This window comes from Cynocephalus volans, chromosome 2, assembly GCF_027409185.1.
Source record: "Cynocephalus volans isolate mCynVol1 chromosome 2, mCynVol1.pri, whole genome shotgun sequence".
Lineage (NCBI taxonomy): Eukaryota > Metazoa > Chordata > Mammalia > Dermoptera > Cynocephalidae > Cynocephalus > Cynocephalus volans.
Window position 1 is genome coordinate 175,294,181 of NC_084461.1, and position 17,459 is coordinate 175,311,639.

A 17,459-nucleotide genomic window follows, 5' to 3' on the forward strand; every position below is an offset into this window, starting at 1 on the left:
GGGGGACAGTGGGTCGTTCATGGGCAAGACGGTTCATGGGTGAGGACAACAGGAAATGAAGCTACGAGGTGGGTTTGGATGACAAATGGAAGGCCTTGACGCTGGAGTAAGAAGCTCTGTTTTTAGCCTCCCAAGGGACCTTTGGGTGGTCTACAACATTAGAAATGGGTTTTGAAAGGAAAGGTTTACAGTTTTTATTTGGTTTGATAAAGAGTACCCATGCACTTTTGATGTTTGTGGTATTTATGATAGTACCTTTTGTCTCAATAAAATTTACAATGCAAGGTATATAAAATCAAGGAGAAATTTGTTTGCTCTCAGAAGCATAGGTGTTTTTTTGTTTTTTGTTTGTTTGTTTTTCTCCTGTGGTTGCGTATCCACTGAATTAGACCAGTGCTTCCATTTGCAAATTTATTAAAACTGTCATTGGAGAAATGGAGGTAAATTTAAAATGGTTAATTACTTTCTCAAAGCCATATAGTAAATTGCCAAAATAGTTTCAAATAGAATCCATGTGTCTGGACTCTTAGAAGCCTGCTATATCTGAGACCTTGTGATGATTTTCAGAATGTTGCCAATACGATTGATAACCATGTATGTTGCCATGAGTGTTTTGATATTCATGCTATTTCTATTGCTTTGCACAGAATTTGTCTCGGAGTCAATAAATAGTCATCTATAACATGTTCTTTTTCAAGGTTTTCATAGAGAAATACAAACCATGATCACTGAAAATTTATAAATGATTTTCATAGTATTTCAAGAATTATTTTTTATAGTATTTCAAGATGGTATTTCTAAGCCTACATGATTTCTCTCTCCTTCTTGGAAAGGTAAAGGATACAATATATGCTGGCCATGTTTTTACTTACCTTCTTACTTTCCAGCTTTTTCTTCTTATTTGAATTTTTACAGTTCCTTCAGTTCAATTTACTATCCTTATTTTCAGAGGACTTGTGATCTGTGCTTTAATTATATTTCCTTTTTAAATATCTAGTTGAAGGAAATTCCATGATCGTTCATAGCATTTAATACTTTTTTCATATGCTTTATCAAATTTTTGAATTCTTACCAATATTTAATACTCTTATAATGAAAATATGGGGTTGGTACAATGTTACATTCCATTTTCTATGGTGTAAGTTATAGTGATTTATGGCCTATGATTTTCACATTCTCTCACACTAAGCAGCAAATGATCTTTTCAGCTTATTGAAAGGGCTTCTCGTTTGAGGGAGAGACATCAGGCTCTGAGTTCCAAATACCTTTTCCTTGCTGTCACTTTGCAGTCATGTTGCATCAAGATCCGTTCATACTTCAGGCAGATTTGGCTCAAAGGGGATGTAACAGTCTCATTGTCATGAGAAGTAACAGTTAAATAGTTTCACACTCTAAGTCCTAAAATCGAATAGAAATTATAGGTTTTGAGGATGAAATCTTAACAGACGACTTGGGTAAAGTAGCAACTAGACTAGGAAGTAGCAGAAGAGGTGTGGTGTTCATGGGACCTGGAGTGAGGTGTTTAATTTCTCTGGGACTCCATTTGCTTAGTTGTAAAGGGAGGGCGATGGATTGGATGCTTTCCATCCCCTACAGCACTAACATTTTATGGTCTGACCTCTCAAGTCCATTACCTTGGGCTTTGGAGCTATGGGAAGAACGCTGGTAGGATACACAGTGGCTCTTCCTCCAGCATGTGGATCCAGGTTCTGTGAGCTTTAGGAGCGCGAAGGGCACCCTCTTTTGAATTAAGTTTCTCACGAACCAAGGGAAGTATATTGAAGGCTGCCTGGATTTACTAGACACATAATTTGAAATGCCTCCAAGAAGAATTTAAAATAACCCAAATCTGGACTGCCATGTGAGAGCTGTCATGAGGAGAATCTAAAAAGATGAGGAATCTTCGACTGGAAAGATGAAAAAATGGAGAAATAAATTTGGAAAATCATCAAGCATGTGGTTAAGTGAATATGGGTCCATTTACCTTGTCCTGGGAGGTGAGATGCAGAGGAAGCTGAAATGTTAAGCTTCAACCAATAGAGGATGTGTTCTTTTTAGCTAGAGCCAAACGTAACTAACCCACACATTTACATAATGTATTAAGATAGAGTGCTGGGACCCTGCTTCTGACGGCAAAACCAACTTCTGCGCTGAGTGGACTGTGGTTTTGCCCCAGGACTGTCCTGAGTCAGCGGTGCTTGTGGGAAGGCCCCTGGCTTCCCAGGCTTGTTGTCGGGAAGAGGCTTGGTAAATCCCTAAATTTATTTCTCAAGGTATTTTGAAGCTGAGTAAAAATGCCATTTCTTTACCCAGCAATCTTGTGAAACCAGTAAAGTCTTCATTCTCCTCGATTTACAGCTTGGAAAAAAGTTGTCAACATAAAGTGTGAGTCTGAGGAGCATTTGGGGGAGTATTAATATTAAGAGGTCACGCGAGCAAAACTGCTGTGTTTCCAAGGGCTGAGGCTGAGCCATCTTGTGGGTGCCTGGCAGGGTGCCATGGGTGTCCTGGCTGTGGACCTGTCCTCGCCAGTTGGGAGTCAGACCTTCTGCTGGTGATTGGACAAGTCTTCACTGTGAGAAGAGTGTCATTACCAGTCATATAAAAGTGACATTTGTCTGTTGTTTCAAAACTGCCAATGTCTGCTCACACCAGACCTGAAGGCCATTTCGGGACCATATCAAATATTAAGAGGAGAGAATTACAGTATTGAGAAGGCGGAGGACTGGATTATCTGCTTGGCTCTAATCAGTTCTCATACCTAAGATTCTTTCTTGATGAATTGAAACTTTTTGCACAACCAACACGTAGTATTGCATTTTCCCCAAATTGTTTCAGATAATACACTTGCCTCTTTAAGTTTCATGTACAGTAAAAACCTTCCCCCGGTCTCCTCTCTCCCATCCCCAACTGGTAATCATTCTTTATACCTCCTCCCAAAGTTGGAGTTGTAGAAGCTTAAGGAAATGCTGCCATCCCTGGCCACGCATGCCTGGCATGCCAAAAAGGCCTGTGCAGGCTCCAGGATCTTCCCCTCACAGCCTGGGAGAGCAGGAATGCTATGCTGTTTGGAAGGGAGCCCATCACAGGAGCCCCTCATCCCAGGCAGAGAGGAGAACTGTGGAGTTAGGTCATCGATTGTCCTCAGTTTAAGATTTGCTTTAAACATATTTAGTCACGGTGAGTGATTTTCAATAATTGCTTTTAGATTTTGGGGGGAGGGGGAGTTAAAAGAAAAATAATCATCAAAAAAAAAACCCCAGGGTTTTCCTGGTATTTTATCCTTAAAATAGTGGGAGATAAAAAATATTTAAGACATAGTAAGTGCAGGCCTGACCCTAAGTCATGGAAGATGGAAAGTATCTGTGACTTTAAGTTCTGAGGAGTCCAGGGTCTTAAAGTCTTCAGGACTTTAGTTATCATTTTAATATGTTGATGTTGTTCCATGGGAATGTTTTGCTAGCTGAGGGAGAGTGAGTAAGATTAATGAGAAACATAATAGATACATAGACAGAGAGCATCCCATATCATTCATTGTATCCCCTTCCAAGCATTTGTAGTGTTAGCAATATTTTTCCTTTTTCTTTTCCTTTTGTCATTACAAACGTGTGCAATACTGTAGGCAGATGCTTGGATTTCTGCCTCTGGGATAGCCAGATTCTCTCTTGGGGGTGGGTGTAGGCTCAGAGTAGCTGGGTGTGGGGCATGGCCTCCTGAACAGGGGAGAATATGGCAGCTCTGCTAAAACCACTGCAGATGGCACACCGATTAACTATCTCCCAGCACTCACGGTGGATGGGAATGACGGCCGAACAAGAGAATGACCAGTGCTGGCCACTGTTATCAAGGACGGAAACTAAACAAACATCTCTTTCAAGTAAGTTTACCACACATGCCTCTGCCGCCTCTTAGCAGGCACAGCTGATTCACTTCAGGATTTGAAGGATTCCTAGCAGGAAAGAGGAAATAATAGAATAATAGGAGGCTTTCCTATGATGGGGAAATACTGTTTACTAGTAATGCATAGCGTTACCAAACCAAAAGGGGTTCATCTGCTACCCAGATGATGAAAAAGTCTCTCTCGCCAAAGTCTGCAGGGCTAAAGGTTAACATTTATTCATATGGCCATTCAGAGGAGCCCACCATAGCTAAAGGAGGTTTAAGAACGTGGACTCCCTGAGAGCTTAAAATCACAGATACTTATAGGGCAGGAATTAGGGAGGGGTCTCAGAAATTGTGTGTCTGATTGGTCAGTGGTGAGGGCAGCATAATTATTTCTGGCATCCTGGCTAAGGTCCTGTTTGGCTCCTTTGAGTCTGAAGGTGTACAAACTTCAAAGCAGGCTTGTAGTTGTTTGTTACCTGCAAAGACACCTCAAGGAGAGGGGTTACAGATGTCATCTTAAGCCATAAGGCTTTCAGTTAAGGAACAAACATTTTGACCTCTAAATCAAGTCTTAGCCTAAGGAAATTTGTATTTAATCAACTCTACTCTTATCTTATTATTGCTGCTCCTAGGAATCCAGCTTGTCCTGCCTGGTCAAGTAGTTTTTCTTCACCTATCTCCCCCCATCCCCCAGCCAAGGCCCACTCTGATAGGGGTCAGGGAAATAGCCAGAGGAAATCAGGGGTCTGTCCCCTGGTTTCAATAATTGTTAACCATTTAGGTTGTATCTAGTTGGATGATACAAACCTTTTAATCAAAACAGTACCTTAACATTTTAATTTTGATTTTTAAATCAGTGAAAGTATTGAGAGCATAAAACTATGTTGCAATTGTTTTGGTTACTGAATCTCAACAAGGAGCTGGAGCTGGTGAAACTGCAGAAAGGGACAACTTTAAAGAATTGTGGAAAAGGAGTTGCTACTAGTAGGGACAATCTAAAAATATCTAACCTCTTAATCCCAGAATAGTTACAATTAGGAAGGGGGATGATTGATATGGAATATGGGCTTGTTCACCAAATCTTAAAATATTAGGATGAAGGGGCAGTTTTGGGTCAAAATAAGTTTAAGTTAGAAGAGACACTATTCACATGAAGGCCCCAATACTGGTGGGTCTTATTGAAGAGGTGGGAAGGCAAGATGTATCCAGGACTTTGTGTGTGGGTGGCAGATCCATAAGCAACTTCTCCTGGAAGTAGAGATATACCTGACTTTTTGGAGTTTCATGGAAAGGGAGACCCCATCCTCCCATGCTAACAGAATGTGCCATGTGTCTATCCCGTTATTTTTATAGGGATCATAACATGCATGATCATGAAAATAAATCAGGGATAAAGATACTTATGTCTCTTCCAATCCAGGCTACCTGTAGCCTGTAAAACTTAAAAAAAACTCTACATTGCAGTCATAGTACTTACTATATTACAGAACATTTGAAAAGTCCCCAAATAAGTAGGAGCCATGATACCAGACCCTCACACCAACACAGTTGGTTAGTGCATTCCTTAGATCCTAATTTTCATTTTGACTTTTTTACCTTCATTTTATAAACAGCATTCCTCATGCTGCACAGTGAGTACTTTGAAGGACGGTACAGCGTTCCACCGAGGAACGGGGCCGGGTGATAGCAGGAGGTGCTTCCAACCCGGTGACTCATCTTCACATGCTCTGTGCAGAGCCTTTGCCTGGTTTCCAGGCCCTCGCAGGGCTGATGCAATGAGACTGTGGGAGATCTGCAGCTCTCAGGTGGTACAACTAAACAGTCCCTTCTCCATACAATGAGGTCCGTCTGGGAGGTTCTGGGGACGCACACCTTGTACAGGAACCTTGTGTTTTTCTGTGTGCATACAGGAGTGTGTTGTTCTGGGCAAAGGAGACACTGATGTTCTAAACATCTGATAGATGAGAATAACCACTGTGCCAGGCCATGGCCTTTGGCATCAGGGATTACATGGAGGTAGGCTCTGTGACACGTCCTTAGCTAACTGGAGCTGCTCATGAGTAAGAGGAGGGCCTTTCTTTGCTACCTAGTGTGTCCTGTGTGATGGCACACTGATTAACTCAAAACCCCAGATTTATTAGATGTAGTGGGACCAGGAGATTCTGGTCGAGGTTAGTTTTCCCCACATCTGCTGCCAACAGCAAAGCATTGGTATTTCCCACAATTTTGAATGATTATAATCTTTTGGAGGATGTGGCACCATAGTGTTACAGAGAGATTATGGGGTTGATTCTTGCTTCTGCCATTCATCAGCAATGATAGAAGGTATAATTATCCCCAATTTATAGATGAAGAAATTGAGGCTTAGGGAGATTAAGTAATTTGCCCGAGGTTGCAAAGTTAAAAGAGCCAGGACTGTAACTCAAGCCTGTCTAGTCCCCAGACGGAACTCTTAAATCTGCTGCACCCTCTCCTCATTTTTTTGTGGGTCAGATCTTTTTTTATGCTTTTTTATCCCATGATCTGTAATGAATGGGATAACACAGTATGCTCTGTAGATGTGTACATGGAATTGCAGATAAGAATGTGAACTCCGGAGCCCAACAGATTGCCACATCCTAGCTGTGAGACTGGGTGAGTTACTTAACTTCTTTGTGACTCAGTTTCCCCATATATAACACAGGGACAATAATAGTACTTTCCTTGTAGTTGTTCGAGTATTAAATGAATTACCACATTGAAAGCATTTAGAACAGAGTCTAGTCTGTGAGAAGAATTCAGTAAATGTGAGCCATTATTATTTTAGCTGTCATTTGCTGCCATCTCTTCAGGCCAGAGAAAAGGTAGGCATTCTGGGAAGCACAGCTTTGGGAGGTTCATTGCTGGAGAGTTATGTGCTTTGATGTGTGTTCTATACTCTTACTATGCAAAAGAGAAAGTGAGAATTTAAGCTGATATCTGATTTCATAAAAAAATACTTTCATGGTAATTTATAAGGTCCAGGCAGATTCAATTCAAATATTTTTAGAGTCACTACCACTACAGAGATACAAGTTCTGGGGGATTTGTATGACTAATTGTCTATTCCTGGGGAACATTCAATTTTGTTGGAAGCACACATAAATTGTTGCAAAAGGCTTTGTAGCAGAGTTTGAACTGTCATTGAGAATTAACATTTTGGGTTGGTACAAAGAGTGTGGAGAGCACCTAGGACAAGGGGAAGAGCCCAATTAAAAGAGTGTGACATAGTTGGGGCGAGGAGAGTGTTATTTGGAGTTGACAGTTTTAGATGGGAAATAATGGGAGACACAGGCAAAGTGGGACTGAGTTCTAGGTCCTGCTTTCTAGTACGGATGTAATCACGTGGGCAAAGAAATACCATTGTGCACTCTTTTGGAGATACCTTGATAAATTGGCCCCAAATACACATATCCCTCTAATGGTACATCAAACATTAAAATGCCAAAGCCATCCTTCAGACATGCAAATTGGAGGAAAAGTTGCCTTTTCAGGCAGAATTGAACAAGATATTCCATTACTTAGATTGTTAGAGAAAACATTTATGAAGCTGGTTGTTCGCAACTCCAACAGGTGTAACTAGCCACCAGGTACTGGCTTTTGAATATCACACCCCAAGGACCTGTTCAACTGAAAGTTTTATAGATTTGTATTTGAAAGTTAACACTATGTATCGCTTTTTAGCTTCAAAATTCCCTCAAAGCTGTTGAAGCTTGCTAAATGCCACAGCTGATAAAAATCCGGTGAAGCATGGCTCTTGCTTAGTTTTGGGGATTCTCGACTTTTCTTGGTAATTACCATCTTGACACATATCTTATTAAAGTATGGTTGGTAGAATAATAGTTGTATGAGTCAGCACAGGATGCCATAACAAAATACCATAGACTGGGTGGCTGACACAGCAGAAATTTATTTTCTTACGGTTTGGAGGCTTGGAAGTCCAAGATCAAGGTGCTGGCTTTTTGGTTTCTGGTGAGGACTTGTAGATGGTTGCCTTCTGGCTGTGTGTTCACATGGCCTTTCCTTAGTGTGTTTGCTTGGGGAGAGAGAGAGATTTCTCTCTCTGGTGTCCCTTCATATAAGGACACCAATTCTATTATGAAGGCCCACTCTTAGGATCTCTCTAATCCTAATAACTTCTCAAAGGCCCAATCTCCAAATACCATCATATTGGAAGTTAGGGCTTCAACACATGACTTTGGGTGGGTGGGGGCACAAATATTCAGTGCAGAACAATAATTAACCATAATTATTCTATCACTGTTCAGCCTAAATATGATTTCAAGGTTGAAAAGAGTCTTAAGGGTCAACTAGTTAGACCACAAAGTGGATCCTGAGTCTTCTGTGCAAGAGGCCATCTGATCAATGCCTGGAAACCCTCAGCAGTGTGAGCTCAGACAAGGTGGTCTATTGGACCCTCTGCTGACTTTCGCAGTGGAAAAGCTAAGTTCCTTAAAGTTACCTATAAGACCCATATAATTCCCCCCACAACCCCTAGTTCACTGTCCTAATCTCCTACATTTCTCTTTATTCATTCTGTCCCAGAATTTAGACAATGTTCTAGAACTCTCTTTTCTCAAAACATTCTTTCCTCAGATTTTGCCCACATTCTGAAGATGTTTCCTCAGGCTGTACTAATGCTAGGTTTACTTTTATTTTCTCTCATCACATTGAAGGTATTTTCCACTTCCATTGTGGCTCTTGAGAAATCAGCTAGTTGTTCCCTTAAAGATAATCTGTTTTTACACTCTGGCTGCTTTTAAGATTTCCTTGTCTTTGGCATTCTGTAGTGTCTCTGTGATATACTAGGTGTGGAGGTCTTTTAATGTTTCAGTTTTGAATTTATGGGGTCTTCTCCAACTTTAGATTGGTGTCTTTCATCAGTTCTAGAAAACACCCAGCCATTATTTCTTCATATGTTGCCTCTGATCCATTTTTTCCCTTTTCTCATGAAAATTCAATTAGGACTATTAGACATTTTCAGCACCCTCAAGTCTTTTAACCTCTCTCATTCAGCTTCCCATCTGTGTCTTCTCTGCTTTATTCTGGATAATTTCTACAGCTCTATCTTCAAGTTCAAAGATTATCTCTTCAGCTATGTCTAGTCTGCTAACAAACATACCTTTGTGTTCTAAATTTCACTTATCTTTATATGCCTTTATTTCTAAAAGATCTATTTACTTATTTAAAAAATTTGCTTAGTTTTAGTAGTTTCTTATTCCATACTCATTTTATAAATTGCTACTTTTATTTCTTTAAACACAGTTGTTTTGTATTTTGTGTTTGATAATTCTAATATCCGAAGTCTTTGCTGATCTGTTTTGTTTGTGTGTGTGTGTGTTTGTGTGTGTGTGTGTGTGTGTGGTTTCTGTTGGTTTTTGGTTTTGTGTGTTTTACATGTGAATTCTGTTTCTTGAATATTTATCTGTGGGGCTTCTTTGATTTCTAGACTGAATCTGAGTTCCTCCGTAGAGAATTCATGATTGCTCTTGCTAGGTTTCTTGGAGCACTAGCAACCTGGGATCACCTTAAAACAAATTTTTGACTTGAGGTTTTTTAGGCAACACAGGCACTGTAGATTGAACTGGAGGTATTGTACAAGGGCTAGATTTTGATTACAGACTTTTAGGGGAGATTTTTTTTCCTCTCCTTATTCATGAGATTTCTTGCAGTCTCACGAGGGAGGCACTCATAATGCTTGTTGAGATGAAGACATTGTGCAAATTAGAAAAAAGTGCTCCTGTCTCAAGACACTTTATTGCTATTGGTCAGAACATTTTCATAATAACATTAAAATCAAAGATGACTGTGAAGTGAGTGGTATCCCTGGAGTTGTGTCAAGTTGCCCTCAGTACCCCACCGCTCCTTTCTGCCCTCTCAAATGCAGCTGAACCTTCAAAGCCTAACTCACTCTATCTTCTGAGAAAGCACCCCCAAATTCCCCCACCATAACCCCAAATGACACCGCCTTCTCCGAGTTAGCATAGCAGATGCATTTATCACAAACTTACTACCTTTTGTTAGTTATTCTTTCCTTTTCTTATCTCCTTCACCAGACTGAGAGCCGCATGTTTTATTCCTATTTCTATGTTCCATAGTCTTAAAGAGAGAGTTGGACTATTTTGGTTCAATAATTAAACACAAGAATTTAATTGAATAACAGGATGTGTATCTACTATGCAAAGCATTAAAAAAGACTAGCAATTAGGATGGTGTTTAAAAGATTCTTTAAATCTCATGTGTATTGTTCAGAAATGTTGTCAAAGTGGGTAAAAGCCATCTCCGGGTGATGGCATACTATGTCATCAGAGGACTTGGATTTTTTTGCATTATCACAATGATTGAAGTGTGGAGTATTTGGGCAAAACTTCCGTCCTCTTATGGTAGAGTCAGAGACGTCTGCTATAGAGGAAAATCTTTGTTTCATTCCAGGAAAATGATTTCTACCAATCATTTTCTTTTCCAAAAAGAGAGTAGTCCGTACTGTTCTGCAGAAATTGCTGCCCTAAAATTTATTTGATTATTACTCAATATATTTTATTCAATTTGTTAAATAAATGATGCATGTTATAATTTTTCTTCTTGTTTCATTCTTTTCCACCATCAGCTAATCTTAAAATGTTTTTTCAGTAGAACTAGAAATATACTGTCTTTAAAAATCTCAAGTTTACTAACAGTTTAGTTTATTTGATACTTATGGAAAATTTACTTTGAACTGGGCACTTTTTATAAATTACCTGATTTAAATCTTTAAAGATCCCACAAGATCCCCATTTTAAAGATGAGTAAACTGAGGCAAAATAACTTGCCCTAGTCACTCCACCATTCAGGGATGAGACCATTGTGGTCTGGATTTAGGTTAACCTGACAGGAAAGCTTTACTGCTTCCAGAATATCACACATTCACAGACTTAGCTTTATGATAGGATTTGGTCAGATTTTCAGTGTTAAACATTAACTATGTTTAAACTCCTTCCCCTCCAATTTGAAATTCAAAGCTCATTATTATATTAACAGGACATGGACTCATAGGAGAATGATTGAACATTTCCAGTTTCCGTTGTTTATTTTCCTTTGGAGAAACAGCTGGAAAATATTATGTTCAGTGACTGTTACTGACCTATGACTCATGTTTATGTCATAGCGCAGAGGTCCTCAAGCACTCTAAAAGAAGTCAGTAGGCTTGCGTTCAGGATTGTTGAGCAAGGCAGGTTTTCCTGCAGTGGGCACACCATTGGGGGGAGGGGGAGCGTGGGGGGCTTGTGGGATTGTGATTGGCCAGGTTTGTGTGCGGCATACCTGTGGGGGGAGAGAGAGGCTTGCTGCTGTGGGCGGATTGAATTGTGTCCCCCAAAGTCCATATATTAGAAGCTTAATTCCCACTGTAACTGTGGAGGGTGGAAAATCCTATCATGGTAATTGAAAAGTGGGGCCTTGAAGAGGTGATTAGATTGTAGGCCATGCTGTAGTGAATGGATTAAAAATGCTGGCAGGGGCGTGATTCTGAGGGCTTTAAAAGGAGAACAGTGAGACTCTCTGCCTCTCTGTGCTCCTCCTTTCTGCCATGTGAGACCCCTGGGTCACTGTCGCCATCACCAACACCCTCATGAGATGTGTTCCCTGGACTTTGGACTTCCCAGCCTCTGAGACTGTAAGCAATACATTTGTTTTCTTATAAATTACCAGTTCCAGGTATTTTGTTATAAGCCCCCAAAAATGGACTGAGATACTTGCCTTGCATACCCTACCTCGACTGGCTTTCTCACAAGGAAGAAAGTTTTGGAGCAGAGGAAGGAGGGACCTGGAGGCATGTCAGGCAGTCCAAAGTGACTGGACTGACGCCATGGTCATGTGCTTCATAATAACTAAATGGAGATATGGGCGGGTAGTTGGGTGGAAGGGTCTGATGCCCAGGAGAAACGTCTGGCTGAAGATTTTTATTTGGTTCTTATAGCTGTGGACTTGGATGAGGGTCAAGGGCAGGACCCTGACACAAACATCAAGCTGTCAGAAAGAAGTCTGCAGGGGATAATGAGAGCTAGCGTCCAAAGAGATGAGCATATAGAAACTGAAATCCAGAGAAGGGAGGGTAATGCCTGAGTGAGTACTCAACAATGTCAGCCCTGCTGAGACTGTAGGCCATAGCAAAATCGGAAAGTCTTCATTGGATTCATTTAGCAAGACATGAGAACTAGGAGAAAGGAAAACTGACAGGAGATGACTACCTATTGGAAATGTGGGTTGAACAAGAAGCAAAATACAGGAGTACAGAAGTATTCTAGTTTGAGTAACTAGGTGACTGCGGGTTCCATCAGGAGGCACAGTGAATCTGGGAGGGTGGAGCGGGTTTGAAGAGTGGGGATGGGTTCAGCTTTCATCAGTTCATAATTCACTTCCATGGCTTTAATTAAAATGGTGAGCTTATGACCCTCAAACCTATATGACAGAAACGATTGCAAATACTGAGAGAGAAGGTTCAAAGCAGCAACTTGGTCAATGGAGGAGGAGGAGCATGTGAAGAAGGCTGGAAGGCTGGAGAGGAATTGACAATAGAAGTTAGTGTCATCTGCTGAGCCAAGTGGGGAGAGCACGGAAGGAAAATCAGCAGTTTCCGTCACTAGGGAGGGGTCAACTTAGTTGACTGAGAAGTGTCTATTGATTTTGGCAAAGCCTATTACAGAAGAGTGATGGGGTCAAAACCCAATTAACATGGGGATTTTAAGTGCAAGAGCAGAGAGGTGTAGAAACAGCACAGACTGCTATTTCATGAAGTTGACTGTGTATAAAAGAACAGTGGATATAGAAGGAGAGGGTGAAAGAGATGGTGGTGGTTATTTTTTATGAGTGCTTTTATATGCTGCTAGAAAGAGGCAGTAGAGAGGGGGAGGCTGAAGATACTGGAAAGAAGAAAATTTAAGGAGTGAAATTCCAGGGGAGGTAGGAGGTGGGTAGGAGGAGAGACATTTCATACTGCGGGGAGGTGGGAGAGACAGGTGGGATGTGTCTGTTTCTAGATGTACGTAGAAGGTCATCGTCAATGAATATCTGAATTGGTATACCATGTCACATGTAAGGTGTAGCAACTCCCCCTCCTTGATCTTGATCAAAAAATATTCAACATTAGGAAAGGTATTATTATCCCTATTTTACAATTCAGGGACATTGGCCAAATCCAGAATTTTGTAATTAAAGTTTTATCGAAACATGATCTATGGCTGGTTTTGCACTGCAGTGGCAAAATCTAAGCCCTTCATTTTCTGACCCTTTTTAGAAGAGTTTTCTGACCCCTGTACAGTTGATAAAACCAAGAGCCAGAGGGAACGTTGACTGCAGAGGGCCCCACCCCCACCCCCATCCGTCTCTGAGGATGCTTTTTCTTCTGGGTGCCTTGGCATTCTCTCAATGTTGCAAACTCTCTTAGAATTTTTGGGTAACTGCTCTCTCAAGAACTCTGACCAGTTACGATGGCTAAGGACAGGGGAGCGACTCATGACTCTTTGCCTGTGTCCTGCTGTTCCTGGGTCCTAGGATGTGCGGGGCTAATCTGTGTTACCCACATTGCTCTTCCCAGCTTTTCCAAGAAGCCAGCTCTCTACCCTTCTAAAATCTTTTCTAAAACTCCCATGTATTCTTTATTCCTTATCCCAGTGGTTTTGTTTCTTTGCTATGAATTTCCTCAGTACTTAAGTGGATTGCGTTCAGTCCTGCACATGTACTTTCTAGTACAGTCTTTCTCCTGTGAGAGCCCCCCACTGTGATGGGCACTCCAGTTGGTGCTGTCTCCACATCTAGCCTCCTGAAGGACAGAGACCACAATGACCCTGACCCTGTCATCAGCATCTTGTGTTCCACAGTTGCTGAACATGTTATTGGTGCTTATCAGGTAAATTTTGATTATGTTGAAAAAATTGAAGTGCTTTGAAATTGCTCATTTATGCATAAATTGGTTTGCTAGTTATTAGCCCTTCTTAACCATTCTTGGAACCAGATTCCCCTCCTGAATCTTTTGCAATCCACTTTGAATTTTTGACCAATTCAAAGCAAAGTATTTACAGGCACATTTTCTCTCTTTATTTCACACTGCTCAGAGTTTTCAAGAGAAAATATAAATCTATTCAAATCTATTTCTTTGCCTGGCTTTCAAATGCTTCTGAAGGGGCTACAATTTTAATAGTTGGCATTTAGTTCTACAACTTGGTTTATCAGATTACGGTTGTACTATATTTAGTTATAGGCATTGTCTAGCACCTTGCTGCTTAAAATGTGGTCTGCCCACCAGCACTATGGGCACCACTTGGGAGCTCCTTGGAAATGCAGTCTTAGGTCCCATGCCAGATGGCCTGAATCAGAATGTTTAACTCGTTCCCTGGTGATGCATATATACATTAAAATTTGAGGAGCACAGTTCTGGGCTCCTGTTCCTATGTTTCAGAAAAATGTACAAAAAATAGAGCCCTTCCTCACAGACCTTTTGTATCTTTTATATATTATGATGATGTGGTTTTATATTATATGATGAATGTTTTTCCTATCAGAAATGTTTTCTCTGTTATTGTTGGAGATAAATCATAATTAAGAGACAGAATAAGTATGTTTTTATTCATTTTGCTACCTGGGATGCATTTAATTTCCCCCTTTATGGAGAAATAAAGTCTGAAACTTCTGTCTTTGATAAGAGTCTTGGATAATTTGTAGTAACTGAACAACCTCAACCCTAACCCAGAGCAATAGGCTCAGCGCTGTTTGTGTGTGTATGTGTATGCATATTTTATCATTCTTTGATTATTTTGGAAATTGCTTGTACTCATAACTGTGGATTCTGTATGGGACAAAGCTGTATTTCCCATTTTTAAAAAGTCCTTGAAAACAGCTGAGGTTTAATTATACAAGTAAATATAGGAATAAATATGCATTTCTTTTCAAATACATAATTTAAAATACACAATATGAGTAGCACTATTCATATTATCCTTCTTGCCAAGCAGTCAGAGTAAAATTACTGGATTTATTTATTTTTGGACAGGTCATGCTCATAATTCAGGTCATGCACAGAATTCAAGAGATTCAGGGAAAAGTAAATCTTCCTGTCACCACCTTCTAGCCATGCAGTCCCCTCCTTGGGGGTGACTGCTGTTACCAGCTTTTTACTGGAACCTTTAGAGACAGTTTTTGCACTAGGAGGTTCTATGTGGTCATGGCTATGGAGGTGGCCTCTGGGAACAGGCAGAGTTTGAACCCTGGCCACTAGCTTTGTGACCTTGAGCAAGGTAATGAACCTCATTGTGCCTCAGTTTTCTCATCTGCGAAATGGGAATATTAGAGTTGCTGAGAGGAACAAATGAGATAATTCATATAAAGTGCTAAGAACAATTATTGGCATACAGAATACAGTCAACCAATATTGACTATTAAAATTATATGTGAGCATTTCTTTATGTCTTTATCTTTTCTATACATAAATAGTAGCATACTAAATATATATAAATACCTTGCTTTTTAAAACCTAACAGTGTGAGATTTTTACCTAACAACGTGGAGATTGGTTTATATTATTATGTAAAGAGCTGCCCCGTCCTTTTTAGTGGCTCCTCAGTATTCTGTTTCATGGATATAATTTATTTATTAAGACCCTATTGATGGGCATTCAGGTTGTTTCCATTCTTATGACATTATAAAAAGTCTTGATGAAATGGAATATGTATATATGGTAGTGTGTCTACAGAGTAAATTTCTAGAAATGGAATCTAGAAATGGTCACAGTATAGGTTTTACTTTTGATAGATATTGTTGAATTGCTGTCACCAAATGATATACTCCTACCAGTAAAGTATGAGAGTAGCTGTTTTTAACAGTCAGATTTTAATTTTTAAAAATGCAGTTTTGTTCAATAATAATAAAATTTTGTTCAGGAATAACAAAAATACCCATATCTATTTGTTTTTGTTGCTTATCACAAAATACCTGGAACTGGGTAATTTGTAAAGAAACAGTGTTTATTGCTCACATTTCAGAGGCTGGGAAGTCCAAGGTCCAGGGGACACATCTGGTGAGGGCCTTCTTTGGTGGTAACTTCAGTGACACAGGGTCTCACATTGAAAGACAGGCAGAAGCAAGATGGAGAGCTTCTCATGTGCCCTCTTTTTAAAGCCAACAGAACCACTCCCATGACCACCATCAAACCATCAAATGGATTAATCCATTCACTACAGCATGGTCCTCAGAATCTAATCACATCTTCAAGGCCCCATCTCTCAATGGCCATAATAGGATTTCCCACCCCCAATAGTTATGGTGGGGATTAAGCTTCAGTAGATTTGAGAGGACATTCAATCCACAGCACCATATATATTTGGAAATTTGATTACAGTTGCTAGATTCTTTGGAACAGGTTGGTGGAGGGAGTAGTAGGAAGATGGCTCTTAATTCTTATGTGTTAGAAGGAGGAATGAAGTGGTAGAGTGAGCAGTTTTTAAAGAGGAATTGTATAATATGCAACAAATTGTCATTAAATTCATTAACTCCTAAAATATTCTTAAGATATGGAAACAAAACAGCCAGTTTGGGAAAAAAATCCCAGAACAGCAGTGCATTTTGTTTAGACCTGGCCTGTTGAATGCTCCTGCAAGCATCTTGGCTTGGCAGTGCTGTCGACTGCAGCCAGTTTCTGAGACTAGCACAACAAAGAGAGCCTCTTTCTTTTACTCAAATGTCTCATTATACAAATCCTTGCTGCCAACCGAGCTGACCGTACAGCTTTTGTTTAAGATGTAGGCAAAACAGTTTCTTCTAAATACTTTCAAATAGTAATATAATCTCTGAAGCAAATAAGACCTAAAGCTTGTATCAGCATCTAGTATCCTGTACCAAAGGACCTTCACTCAGTAATTTTTAGGCAATCCAAAGTATTTTCAATCTCCTTCTTATCTGTTTTACATTTTGTAAATAATTCAGCCACTGAATTTTACAGAGCTCGTGATACACTGCTCTCCTGAAACATATAGTCTGTGGCGGGAATTATGATTAGCACCGAGATACACATTTTTAATCCATTTGGCAGATGATCAGTAGGCTCTTTTCGCATATTCAGATGAGCTGAGGAATTGAAAGAGAGAGACAAAGATAACGTTCCAAGAGGCAGATAAACACATGGCCATTTTTAGTCAACGACATCAATCAGGAAGTGCTTGCTGGACAGCAGGTGTGTTGACCATAGCACCTGGTCAAGGTGAAGAGGAGTTGGCTGTCAGCTGGCCCATCCCGACCTGATAGGGACGCCTCAGCTGCTTCGGGACTCCAGGAACTCACCTTCACGGTGGTCTGTGACGCTGCGGTTGGCCGCTGTGGGTTTGTGAGGCCCACAATGGAGTTTGTTCTTGGCCCAGGTGGGCTTCTTATTTAGGGGACCAACAGCCAGGTGGGGTTCACAGATGCTCAGGGGTGAGCTGAATCTCTCAGCCATCTAGCGCTTCCCATGTTCTGAGCTCAAAGGAGATAATGCATACATTCTCTGAGGAGCTGAACACCAAGTGGTATTTATCAACATGCTTGTCATTTTT

The 17,459-nt window shown here is 40.4% G+C and overlaps 1 protein-coding gene across 4 annotated transcripts in view; it reads left to right on the forward strand.

Moving 5' to 3' along the window:
• The window catches only part of CSGALNACT1 (chondroitin sulfate N-acetylgalactosaminyltransferase 1), a 304,182-nt gene that overhangs the window by 74,993 nt on the left and 211,730 nt on the right, over nucleotides 1-17,459 (forward strand). The window contains exon 1 of one of the 4 annotated variants that reach the window (XM_063085937.1): nucleotides 11,407-11,554. The exons of the other annotated variants lie outside the window; for them this stretch is intronic. The gene's annotated coding sequence lies outside the window, so the exon portion shown is untranslated. Of the gene's footprint in view, nucleotides 1-11,406; nucleotides 11,555-17,459 lie in introns of those variants that run through there. 4 annotated transcript variants of the gene reach the window in all.